Consider the following 12,109-nt stretch of genomic DNA (forward strand, 5'->3'; position numbering starts at 1 on the left):
CAGCAGCAGAAAGTCAGAAGCTGATCCGTCCGCATCTCCTTAGAATGCATTCAGCCCCCCTACCCCTTCAAAACGTGAGCGGCAGAGACACGAAGTGGCTGGAGCATAAGGTGTCCTGCGGGGGGTGGGAGGTTGCGGGCGAGCAAAGTGAGCAGGGGGCTTTGTCCCCTAGTTCTCCAAATAAAAATCTCAAATGCCTCTGTTAACATAAGACTTTCATTAATAGTATTAAAGTTTTGTAAATGTATTGCTACATACCTGGTTTATATTTTTGGAAGATCATTTACATACAAATTTGAGAAGGATTTATCCTCAGAAATAAGCCATTTAATTGTATTAATTTCACTATCTGAGTATACCCAGCATTTATTACTGGTAAGGCCTTTTACTAATTAATATACGCTATATAAATATAATGTATTATTATTATTATGTGTTATGACAAATAGTCTGTTTAAATGCAATTGATTTTATAAGAAGATTTAAGTAAAATGGCTTACCATAGGAGTCAAGTAAGCATCTTAAAGTATTGGCTCAAAAGTCAACTAACACCCGCACTGACACAGGGTCAGTTTAGAATTGCCAGTTAACCTAATATTCACACATTTTTGATGTGGGAAGAAAACTTGTATGCCAGGAGAAATGTCCATGCAAACATTAGGAGAGAATGTGAAACCTGCACATAAACCACAACCAGTTGCAGAATTCCAGGATGCTGGATCTCTGAGACAACAGTACTGATCACCTCTCCCTCATGGAGTCGTGATTGCAATAATAATGTTGCTTAATGCTTACAGATCACATTCATGATTCTGAGATGAAATTCTTAGGAGGATTAATAAATGACTGAGTTACTTCTGAGGCAGTGTGATGTAGAGATATTGTGTAGTAGTGTGGTGTTGAGCTTTAAACCACTAGGCACATCAGTTTGTGAAGCTGTTAGTCAGCTACCTGGTTGTGTACCAAAAGTAATATTTTTAAATTGTCCTGGGTAAAAATGTCTACTAAATTTGAAATAATAATTTCATTTTATGTAATATTTATGACACTGAAATTATGAATCTTGGAACTAGTAAAATGAGGCTGGACCAGGGACTAAAACGTTCCTCTATTACACCAAGATCCAGCACTTGTCTGATTTCAAGCTGCACTTCTGCTCATTTGGCTTCCAGGCAGCAGTACGTACGTTCTCTGACTATAACCCAAGGCTCCATAACAATGTTGTGCGCAATTAGGGAAGTTCAGGGAAGTTCCTATGGGCCATTCATTCCCCACTTCCAGGACAGAAGAGATTGCAGCCTTGAGATCTTGTTGTTGTTTGGGAGATATTAAATTCATACTGAAATTAAGATTTGTCTGAATGAAGAAGGAGCAAGGTTGTTCAGAACAGGGATCAGGCTCATAGTCAACCAGTCTCTTTTTCTCCTTAATTTCGCACGGGCCGTGACAATGGACCAATAATTTAGAGTGGGAATTGGGAATAAGGACCATAACAATTTAAATTAGAATTTAGAATTTGTCTAATTTCATCAAATCTATCACATAAATGTGTTATATAATCTAGAATATTAGTGGAAGGGAATGTTTTTTCCTCCCAACCTTCTTTTAGTACATCTGATAGCCCTCAGGGCTGTCGTCCATATAACAATTCAAAACAGGATAAACCCAGGGGGGCTTGTGGGATCTCCTGATAGGCAAACAACACAAAAGGGGTTAACTGATCTCAGTTCCTTCCATTCTCGCTGACTACCTTACACAGCATTTGTTTTAGTGTTTGATTAAATCACTCTGCTAAAGCATCAATTTGAGGATCATATACTGAGGTTTTTAAATGCTCAATCTTGAGTAACTTGGCCACTTTCTTTCAATGTTTCCAAGGTAAATGGCATTCCCTGGTCCATTAGGACTTCTTTAAGGATGTTGACTTGTGTGAAGACCCTGACAAGTTCCTGTGTGATATTTTTTGAATTAGTCAACCTCAGTGGAACGGCTTCAGGATAGAGTGTAGCGTAATATACAGTAACAGGTAAATATTTATGCTCATGTTCAGTGGGTTCAAGGGGTCCTACAATATCCGCCTCTATGCGCTCAGAAGGAGAATCAATGAACAGGATGGAACCAAGAGGAGTACAGTCCTTCTGAGGAATGTGTCTCAATTGACACTCCAGACAGGAACTGTAAAAGTGTAAGACAAGGAAGGTGGGCAGGAAGAGGCAGATCCATAAGGCTGGACCCCAGAAGTGACGTCGGAGGAGGAGAGCTGTCAGTCTTCCTTTCTGTAGAAGGAGGAAAATTTAGGCCATTATCACACACGATCAACGGAATCAACGGAGAATTACCACGACCAAAGTCCTTCAACTGTCTCCCATGCATACACACGGGTGACATCATCCATTCCGCTGTTGCTAAACTACAAACGCAGCACCCCGAGGCGCTTATGCTAATCGCTGGAGACTTTAACCATGTGACTCTGGACAAAACATTACCTGCCTTTTCCCAGTATGTGGATTGTAACACTCGGGGAAATAGGGCTATTGACCTACTGTATGCCAATGTTAAAGACGCATACAGCACCACCCCTCTGCCTGTGCTTGGGAAAGCAGATCATAACCTGGTTCTGCTTCAGCCTCACTACAAACCAAGAGTGAGGGAGCTACCTACAACCACACGCTCATTTGAAGGAGCAGTACAGGAGAAAGCTGGAGCAGAAGTTGCAGAATAACAGCATGAAGGAAGTGTGGGATGGGATGAAGATCATCACTGGCTGCAGCTCGAAGCGGGGTGCCACCATCGAGAGAGAAGTGGAGAGAGCAAACCAGATGAACAACTTCTTTAACAGGTTTGACCACCCTAACCCACTCTCACCTCGGAGTACTGCACCCTCCACCCATCTTTCTGCTGACACCAGCATAGGAGAGAGTTTCTCCCCACCAGCAATTACAGCAGCCCAGGTAAGCAGAGAGCTGAGGAGACTTCATGCCAGCAAAGCAGTGGGTCCAGATGGAGTATCACCACGACTGCTGAAGGCTGTGCATTGGAGCTGGGGAGTCCTCTACAGCGCATCTTCAACCTGAGCTTGGAACAGGGGAAAAACATCTTGCATCACCCAGGTCCCAAAGGTGTCACGTCCTAGTCAGCTGAATGACTTCCGGCCTGTCGCTCTGATGTCACATGTGATGAAGACCATGGAGCAGCTGCTGCTTCACCACCTGAGGCCACTGGTCCGCCATGCCCTCGACCCTCTGCAGTTCGGATACCAGGAGAATGTGGGAGCAGAGGATACCATCATCTATATGCTACACCGATCCCTCTACCACTTGGACAGAGGCAGTGGTGCTGTAAGAATTATGTTTCTGGACAACTCTAGTGCCTTCAACACCATCCAACCTCTGCTCCTTAGGGACAAGCTGACAGAGATGGGAGTAGATTCGTACCTGGTGGCATGGATCGTGGCCTTTCTTACAGACAGACCTCAGTATGTGCGTCTCGGGAACTGCAGGTCTGACATTGTGGTCAGCAACACAGGAGCGCCGCAGGGACTGTACTTTCTCTGGTCCTGTTCAGCCTATATACATCGGACTTCCAATACAACTCGGAGTCCTGCCACGTGCAAAAGTTCGCTGACGACACTGCTATCGTGGGCTGCATCAGGAGTGGGCAGGAGGAGGAGTATAGGAACCTAATCAAGGACTATGTTAAATGGTGCCACTCAAACAACCTACAACTGAACACCAGCAAAACTAAGGAGCTGGTGGTGGATTTTAGGAGGACCAGGCCCCTCATGGACCCAGTTATCATCAGAGGTGACAGTGTGCAGAGGGTGCAAACCTATAAATACCTGGGAGTGCAGCTGGATGATAAATTGGAATGGACTGCCAATACTGATGCTCTGTGCAAGAGAGGCCTTTTGCCGACTATGCTTCCTTAGAAGGCTGGCATCTTTCAACATCAGCAATAAGATGCTGCAGATGTTCTATCAGATGGTTGTGGCGAGCGCCCTCTTCTATGAGGTGGTGTGCTGGGGAGGCAGCATAAAGAAGAGGGACACCTCACTCCTGGACAAACTGATGAGGAAGGCAGGCTCTATTGTTGGCATGGAGCTGGACAGTTTGACATTCGTGGCAGAGCGACGAGCGCTAAACAGGCTCCTATCAATCATGAAGAATCCACTGCATCCACTAAACAGTATCATCTCTAGACAGAGGAGCAGCTTCAGCGACAGACTGCTGTCACTGTCCTGCTCCACTGACAGACTGAGGAGATCATGTTTTTATTTGATTTGTTTTAATAGGCATCAGGTCAGGTCATGTTAGGTTGGGGAGCATACACTGGTACAGTGTGTTGCCGCACCTACCACACAACGAAATAGCTCAGGATCTTGGCTGGCAACCCCCCAGGCAGACACACGGTCTAGTCTCACCCTCTGGAAATGACCATCTATCTGCCGCAGCCAGGTGTTACGTGGGCGTCCCCTTGACCTGGTCAAGCCACTCGGGTCCTTAACAATGTGTATCCTGTGAGCCGTATGTGAAGTTCCCTCACAATGCAGGTAATGTGGCTCTTTCAGGACTCCATGAGCATCAAACCAGCGCTACCCAAGGATTCGCCGAAGAGACACAGTCCCAAAGGACTCCAGTTTTCATCTCAGGTCACTGGATAGTGTCCATGTCTTGCAACCATGTAGGAAGAAAGGAAGCACCATGCCTCGAGTACTGGTCATATGATGGTTTGACAGGGATAATAAGTATGAAGCATAACCTAGAGGTTATATTCTGCAATTGTGCTTCTTAATGCTGTGATGATGCTGTGATGGTATCTACAAATTTTAAATGATTCTTAACTGAAAACATATTGCTGGTATTTTTACTAGTTATTTATTCAATTCAATTCAGCTTTTTTTTGTACAGTGTTCTTTCTAAGCACTGGTTCAGAGTGTTTATACAAGTTTCCAGATGTAAAGCAATGGCAAAAGTAAATCATACATCTTTTATGTACATGAGCCCAAAAATTAGGTTTTAACACACAACCAAATATAGCAAATTAAATCTGATTCATATAAAAAAGTCAGTATACAGTAAGTCCATTAAAATGGTCATTGTGAAATGACCATTTGACAATGTGCGGTGGTCCAGAAATGCACAGAAGCAAGGATGTGGGACAGACGTCTATCCTGATGTTGCACATAAAGAAAAACAACATTGCAGCCTAAGAATAAATATAGAAATGTCAGTAAAGGTTTGTAATTACTTTATTTTTAAACAAATAAAAGGTAATCAGTCATTCTAATAAAGTTGTTCTAGACTGCCTGGCACTGCATGAGTAGGTACTTGTTACATAGCTTGTTAGCTTGTTACATAGCTTGTTACATAGCTTTGGAGCCCTGTAGCTAGTGGTGGATTTGCGTATGGGTGACATGTGCAACAGTGAAGGGTGGCATCTTGACAGAGGTGAAATGGGGAGCCTGCACCAAAAATTTCACATTGGTGATTACAGCTTGAGATGGTCCATCCACGTTGGGTTTTCCATATTTACCAGAGATACGCAGAATGTTTTTGGGATAAAATCTTTTTATTCTTTTACAACTCACAAACGTGCTCATATTTATGTACTTCGTGGGAGTGATAGAATGTAAAAAAGAAAAAACCCACAATAGCCCGCAAAGATCACAAGTCAGCCAATAACATTCATGTGAGAGCATAAATACCTTTAAATATAATGTACTTGGAAATCAAAACAAAACAACAGTGAGTTTATTAACAGTAAGGGAGATTTTACACAAAACATCATATAGCAGGTCAATATAATGCATCATATTTTTATGTTCTTTTATGTCTCCCTTATTTTCCAAACAGAAAACTCTTACATTTAGCCATTTTAACCTTTGTTGCAAGTTTTGTTGTACAGTTGTAACATGTTCCTGTCCATATAATTTAACAGCTGGATTAAATTGAATTGAATTGTGAACGCTAACTATGTATTCCGCCTTGCATATGGATAGTGCTTTAGTGGCTTGTTTCTTAGACTTCCATAAAATAACAGGGCCATGATTAATCAGACTGAAACAGTAACAAGTATTGCTGCACTTATATGCTGAGTCACATGCCTATTCAGAGTCATTGAAAGCAATTAGACCCAAGTCCTCTTCAGAATTCCTGAAACAAAACTCATACTCTATAGTGTCCTTTAGATACCTTAGCACATGTTTAGCAGTGATTAGGTCTCCTGTTTGGGGGTTTGCTAATGATTGTGAGATCCTACTGACTATCCAGCAAATGTCAGGTCTGGTACACGTCATAGCATATATTAGGCTCCCCATAATTTCCTGGGATTCCCTGTGATTGACAGTAACCTGGATGTCATCATCTGTCAATCCTGTCCTGTTCACTGTCAATCTGTCATACCAAACCTTTCAAGCATTTTAAGGATATAGTTCTTGGGATTCATTTTGATCTCTCCATCTTTTTGCTCAAAATGAACGCATTGGAAGTATGAAATTTTTATGGCATAAACCCTTCTACCCCCACAACATCTCTGCCTTTAGGTAAGGTGGTTAACTTAAATGTATCATTTTCTTTAAGGAAGTGGAATTCTTCCTCCATTGCATGTGATTTGGAAGAATTTAGGGCATCTCCATAAATTTAAGGAGTACCACATATTGTCCCATAGCAGTAGTCAATCGTGATGTTAACTGAGCTATCTTCACAATCAACTACATATTCGTTTAAATGTTTTGGGACCTTTCTCTCCCTTCTTGGGTAGCAATGGTTTTGAATATGATTGAGGCTTGGATTGGAATTCTCCCCTACATTTTGGACTGTCTTTTACCACATCACATTTTGTTGTGAAGCATCCTCTCTTTGATTTCCTCTTTTTTGGTTTCTGCTACTACATTGACTATATATACTGCTCAAAAAAATTAAAGGGACACTTTTTAATCAGAGTATAGCATCAAGTCAATGAAACTTTTGGGATATTGATCTGGTCAGTTAAGTAGCAGAGGGGGTTGTTAATCAGTTTCAGCTGATTTGGTGTTAATGAAATTAACAACAGGTGCACTAGAGGGGCAACAATGAGATGACCCCCAAAACAGGAATGGTTTAACAGGTGGAGGCCACTGACATTTTTCCCTCCTCATCTTTTCTGACTGTTTTTTTCAGTAGTTATGCATTTGGCTACAGTCAGTGTCATCACTGGTAGCATGAGGTGATACCTGGACCCTACAGAGGTTGCACAGTATCTGCTCCTTTGGGCAAAGAGGAGCAGGATGAGCATTGCCATAGCCCTACAAAATCACCTCCAGCAGGCTACTGGTGTGAATGTATCTGACTAAACAATCAGAAACAGACTTTATGATGGTGGCCTGAGGGCCCAATGTCCTCTAGTGGGCCCTGTGCTCACTGCCCGGCACCGTGGAGCTCGATTGGCATTTTGCCATAGAATATCAGAATTGGCTGATCCACCACTGGCGCCCTGTGATTTTCACAGATGAGAGCAGGTTCACCCTGAGCACATGTGACAGATGTGAAAGGGTCTGGAGGAGCCATGGAGAATGTTATGTTGCCTGTAACATCGTTCAGCATGATCAGTTTGGTGGTGGGTCAGTGATGGTCTGGGGAGGCATATCCATGGAGGGACACACAGACCTCTACAGGCTAGACAACGGCACCTTGACTGCCATTAGGTATCGGGATGAAATGCTTGGACCCATTGTCAGACCCTATGCTGGTACAGTGGGTCCTTGGCTCATCCTGGTGCACAACAATGCCCAGCCTCATGTGGCGAGAGTATGCAGGCAGTTCCTGGAGAATGAAGGAATTGATACCATTGACTGGCTGCCACACTCACCTGACCTAAATCCAATAGAACACCTTTGGGACATTATTACAATGGATGTTCTTGCAGCGCCTATCCTAAACATTATCAATAGTTCATTATTGCATGGCACAGTACCTGATACACTAAAAGTGTCAGTCATTAAACCATTACTTAAAAAGTCAGACCTTGACCCACATATACTAAATAATTATAGGCCTATTTCAAATTTACCGTTTCTCTCTAAAATACTAGAAAAAGTAGTCACCAGCCAGCTTCAGACACACCTTACGCATTACAATTTATTTGAGAAATTCCAGTCTGGTTTTCGCACTGGTCATAGTACAGAAACTGCACTAACACGGGTTGTAAATAACATTCTGATAACCTCTGATGAAGGAAACTCCACTGTAATTATGTTGTTGGACTTAAGTGCAGCATTTGACACCATCGACCATTCTATTTTACTGCACAGGCTAGAAAATGATGTTGGGCTTACAGGCACCGTGCTCGCTTGGTTTAGTTCTTACTTATCAAATCGATTCCAATATGTACAGAAATGTGCTGACAGTACTCCATCATTATACACAGAAGTTCAATATGGTGTCCCGCAGGGCTCAGTACTGAGACCTTTACTGTTTTCACTGTACATGCTTCCACTTGGATCTCTCATTAGGAAACATAATGTTAATTTTCACTCGTATGCAGATGACACCCAGTTATACCTTTCATTTAAATCAGATGAAGTTTCTCCAATGCTGTCTTTAATTAGTTGTGTTAGTGAATTAATGGAGTGGATGAATTAGAACTACTTGTCTTTAAATACAGATAAAACAGAGATGTTAATTGTTGGAGGGAATGATGCTGATCACAACAATATTTTGTCATCATTTAACTCAGTGGGAATCCCAGTCAATTTTACTGAATCAGCCCGCAATCTAGGAGTTATCTTTGACTCTAGCATGTCATTTAAAGCGCATATTACAAAGTTGTCCAAAACATGTTTCTTCCATCTTAAAAATGTTAGGAAATTAAGGCGCTTTTTAAATAAACAGGATTCTGAGAAACTAATTCATGCATTTATCTCTAGTAGGATTGACTACTGCAATGCGGTGTTCACTGGATGTTCAAACTGTTCTTTATACAGCCTCCAGTTAATCCAAAATGCGGCTGCGAGAATTATTACAAGAACAAGAAAATACGAACACATAACTCCAGTTCTTAAATCCTTACACTGGCTCCCGGTTAAGTTTAGGGCAGATTTCATAAATCCTTCTTTTAACATATAAAGCATTAAATGGTCGAGGTCCGGCTTACTTGTCTGAACTTATCATGACTTACAAACCTGAGCGCACATTAAGATCTCAAGATGCCGGTCTGCTTATGATTCCAAGGATTAATAAAATAACAGTGGGAGGTCGAGCTTTTAGTTACAGGGCCCCTAAACTGCCTGCTACTATAAGAGATGCCCCTTCGGTCTCAGCTTTTAAATCCCGGCTGAAGACTCACTACTTCAGTTTAGCATATCCTGACTAGAGCTGCTGATTAACTGTACAGACTGCATCTCTGTTGTTAGTCATTAGCACTTAAACATAAGTAACATGACAGTTATAATTGTATACTAACTCTCACTTATTCTGTTTTTCTTCTCTGTACTCAAATGTGGCACTTGGTGCCATGGCCCACCTGCCAAGTTGTTTTGCCTGCCTAAGGAAAAGTCATCCCAGATGGAGGATCGCAGGAATCGTGGGAAAGAGGGGTCCTTTCATCGGATTGGCTGGCCCAGCACTGTTTCAGCCGTGGAATGGCCAAATGGGGGAGGCAGCTTGAAGGATGAGGTCTCCAGGACTCTACACAAATCCAAATCTTTTTATGGGATATATCATCTACTGTTAATTTCTGCTATGTAATTCTAAAATTTATATTTTTTATTTTTTAGTATATTGAGGAATTGTTCTGTTCTGTGAACTGCATTGTATTGTATTGACCCCCTTCTTTTGACACCCACTGCACACCCAACCTACCTGGAAAGGGGTCTCTCTTTGAACTGCCTTTCCCAAGGTTTCTTCCATTTTTTCCCTACAAGGTTTTTTTGGGAGTTTTTCCTTGTCTTCTTAGAGAGTCAAGGCTGGGGGGCTGTCAAGAGGCAGGGCCTGTTAAAGCCCATTGCGGCACTTCCTGTGTGATTTTGGGCTACACAAAAATAAACTGTATTGTATTGTATGTTTTTCGGTCCATCCAATCTCAGACTGTCCAGGAACTCAGTGATTCCCTAATCCAGATCTGGGAGGAGATCCCCCATATCACCATCCGTCGTGTCATTAGGAGCTTGCCCCGATGTTGTTGGTCATGCATACAAGCACGTGGGGGCCATACAAACTACTGAGTACGATTTTGAGTTGCTGCAATTAAATTTTGGCAACAGGGACTAGCCTGTCACATCATTTTTTCACTTTGATTTTTGGGATGTCTTTGAATTCAGCCCTCTGTAGGTTGATAATTTTCATTTCCATCAAATGATGTGGCATCCATTTGTTCGTAACACATTACCCATTCCATATCAGTATAGATATCCTGCATGATTTTTTTCCCATTGAGATCTGATGTATTTTCAAAGTGTTCCATTAATTTTTTGAGCAGTTACATATTCTTGAGTTTCTGAATTACAGTCATCAGTTTGTGTCCGTTTCTCAATGTGATTGGTTCTAATGAATTTTACCAGTCTGTGTTGTAACACTTTCTGATTGACTGATTATTAAACCAGATACTACGGGCTGTTCTTGTCATACCCTAGGAATATACCCTTTTCACATCTGGAATCAAGCTTCTTTTGATCATGCTTGTGCACATAATAATCTGACTTAAATATCCACATTTTAGACAAGTCAGAATCTTTCCCTGTGAGGGTTATGTAGGGTATACTTTTGGTTTGTTCATCATAGCACTGATTATAGATGTGTGCAGCATTCTGGACAGTGTATGGCCACAAAGTTTTAGGTAATACCTTTTCAATCAGCAGACATCTGCCCATTTCAAAAAGGGCTCTCTAGTACTGTTCTGCTGTGCCATTCTGATGAGGAGAATAAGGGGATGAGGTCTCACGTCTAATATCTTTACTCCTCAAAAGTGATTGGAAAGCTTCTCCCATGTATCCCGTACCATGTATCACTTAAGTTCACCATAAGGTGCACAGTCTACTCGGAATCTCACTGCTGCCACAACTGTTTCTGATTTATTTTTAAGGAAGTAGACAAACACAGAGAAATCATCTGTAAATAACACTACATATTTAAATCCATCTATATCGACTGGATCAATTGGATCTGGTAAATCAGTATGTGCTAGCTCTAGGGGTACACTAACTTTAGCATCAGACTTCTTATTTCTATTGCTGACAAACTTTCCCTATCAGGCTTCTTATTTCTATTGCTGACAAACTTTCCCTCAGTGCATACATCACAGTCTATTTTTCTCTTATCATTTGTGACTTTCATCCCATTAACAATATCTGGTAACTTCAACACATCATTAATATTACAGTGTCCTAGAATTTCATTCCATGTCTAAATATTGCAAGATAAATTGACTTTATTACATTGTTTTTCTTTTGATTCATCACCCTCAGGTAGTACAGTTGCTTATGCTCTTCTACCTGTAAATGGAAGACTATTTCATCTTTATACAGTATATCAACTCATTCTGTCCCTCTTTGAACTTAACGCTGGCACCGTTAGTTGCAGCTGCTTTCACTGCAGATATGCTTTATGGATATGATGGACTAAATAAAGCTATTTCCAAAGTGGTTTTGACAAATCTTTCTGTTTTTGTGCATGTATATCTTGGCATCGCCTCATTTTAGTGTGATGTTGTTTCTTTTGTTCCATCAGCCAGTTCGATATAATGTGTTTTTGGATCAAAAGTCTCATCAAATCTGGTGGATTTGTCTTTCTGTGTTATGATGTGGAATATTGCTCCACCGGCCAACATTAACCCTATCTTTATTGTTCCATTAGGACAAATGCTCTGACTGATTTTAAATGTGTATGTATGATGTTTTTTCCAATAACCTTCACCTTCTGCAGCCTATTTTGCTTTATCTTTGTGTTTTTGTCTCCTGCATGTCTTATCACTGTACGTTGAACTCTGATGAACTACTTCATTGCTGTCTTTTTGGAACATTCCATCTCTATGTGACCTGTGTTGCCATACTCGTAACAAGCAATAGTCCTGGGCGGCATGGTGGCACAGTGGTAGCGCTGCTGCCTCGCAGTAATCCTGCTCGGGATTGGTTCCTGCC

The sequence above is a fragment of the Erpetoichthys calabaricus genome, chromosome 1, assembly GCF_900747795.2.
Source record: "Erpetoichthys calabaricus chromosome 1, fErpCal1.3, whole genome shotgun sequence".
Classification (NCBI taxonomy): Eukaryota; Metazoa; Chordata; class Cladistia; order Polypteriformes; family Polypteridae; genus Erpetoichthys; species Erpetoichthys calabaricus.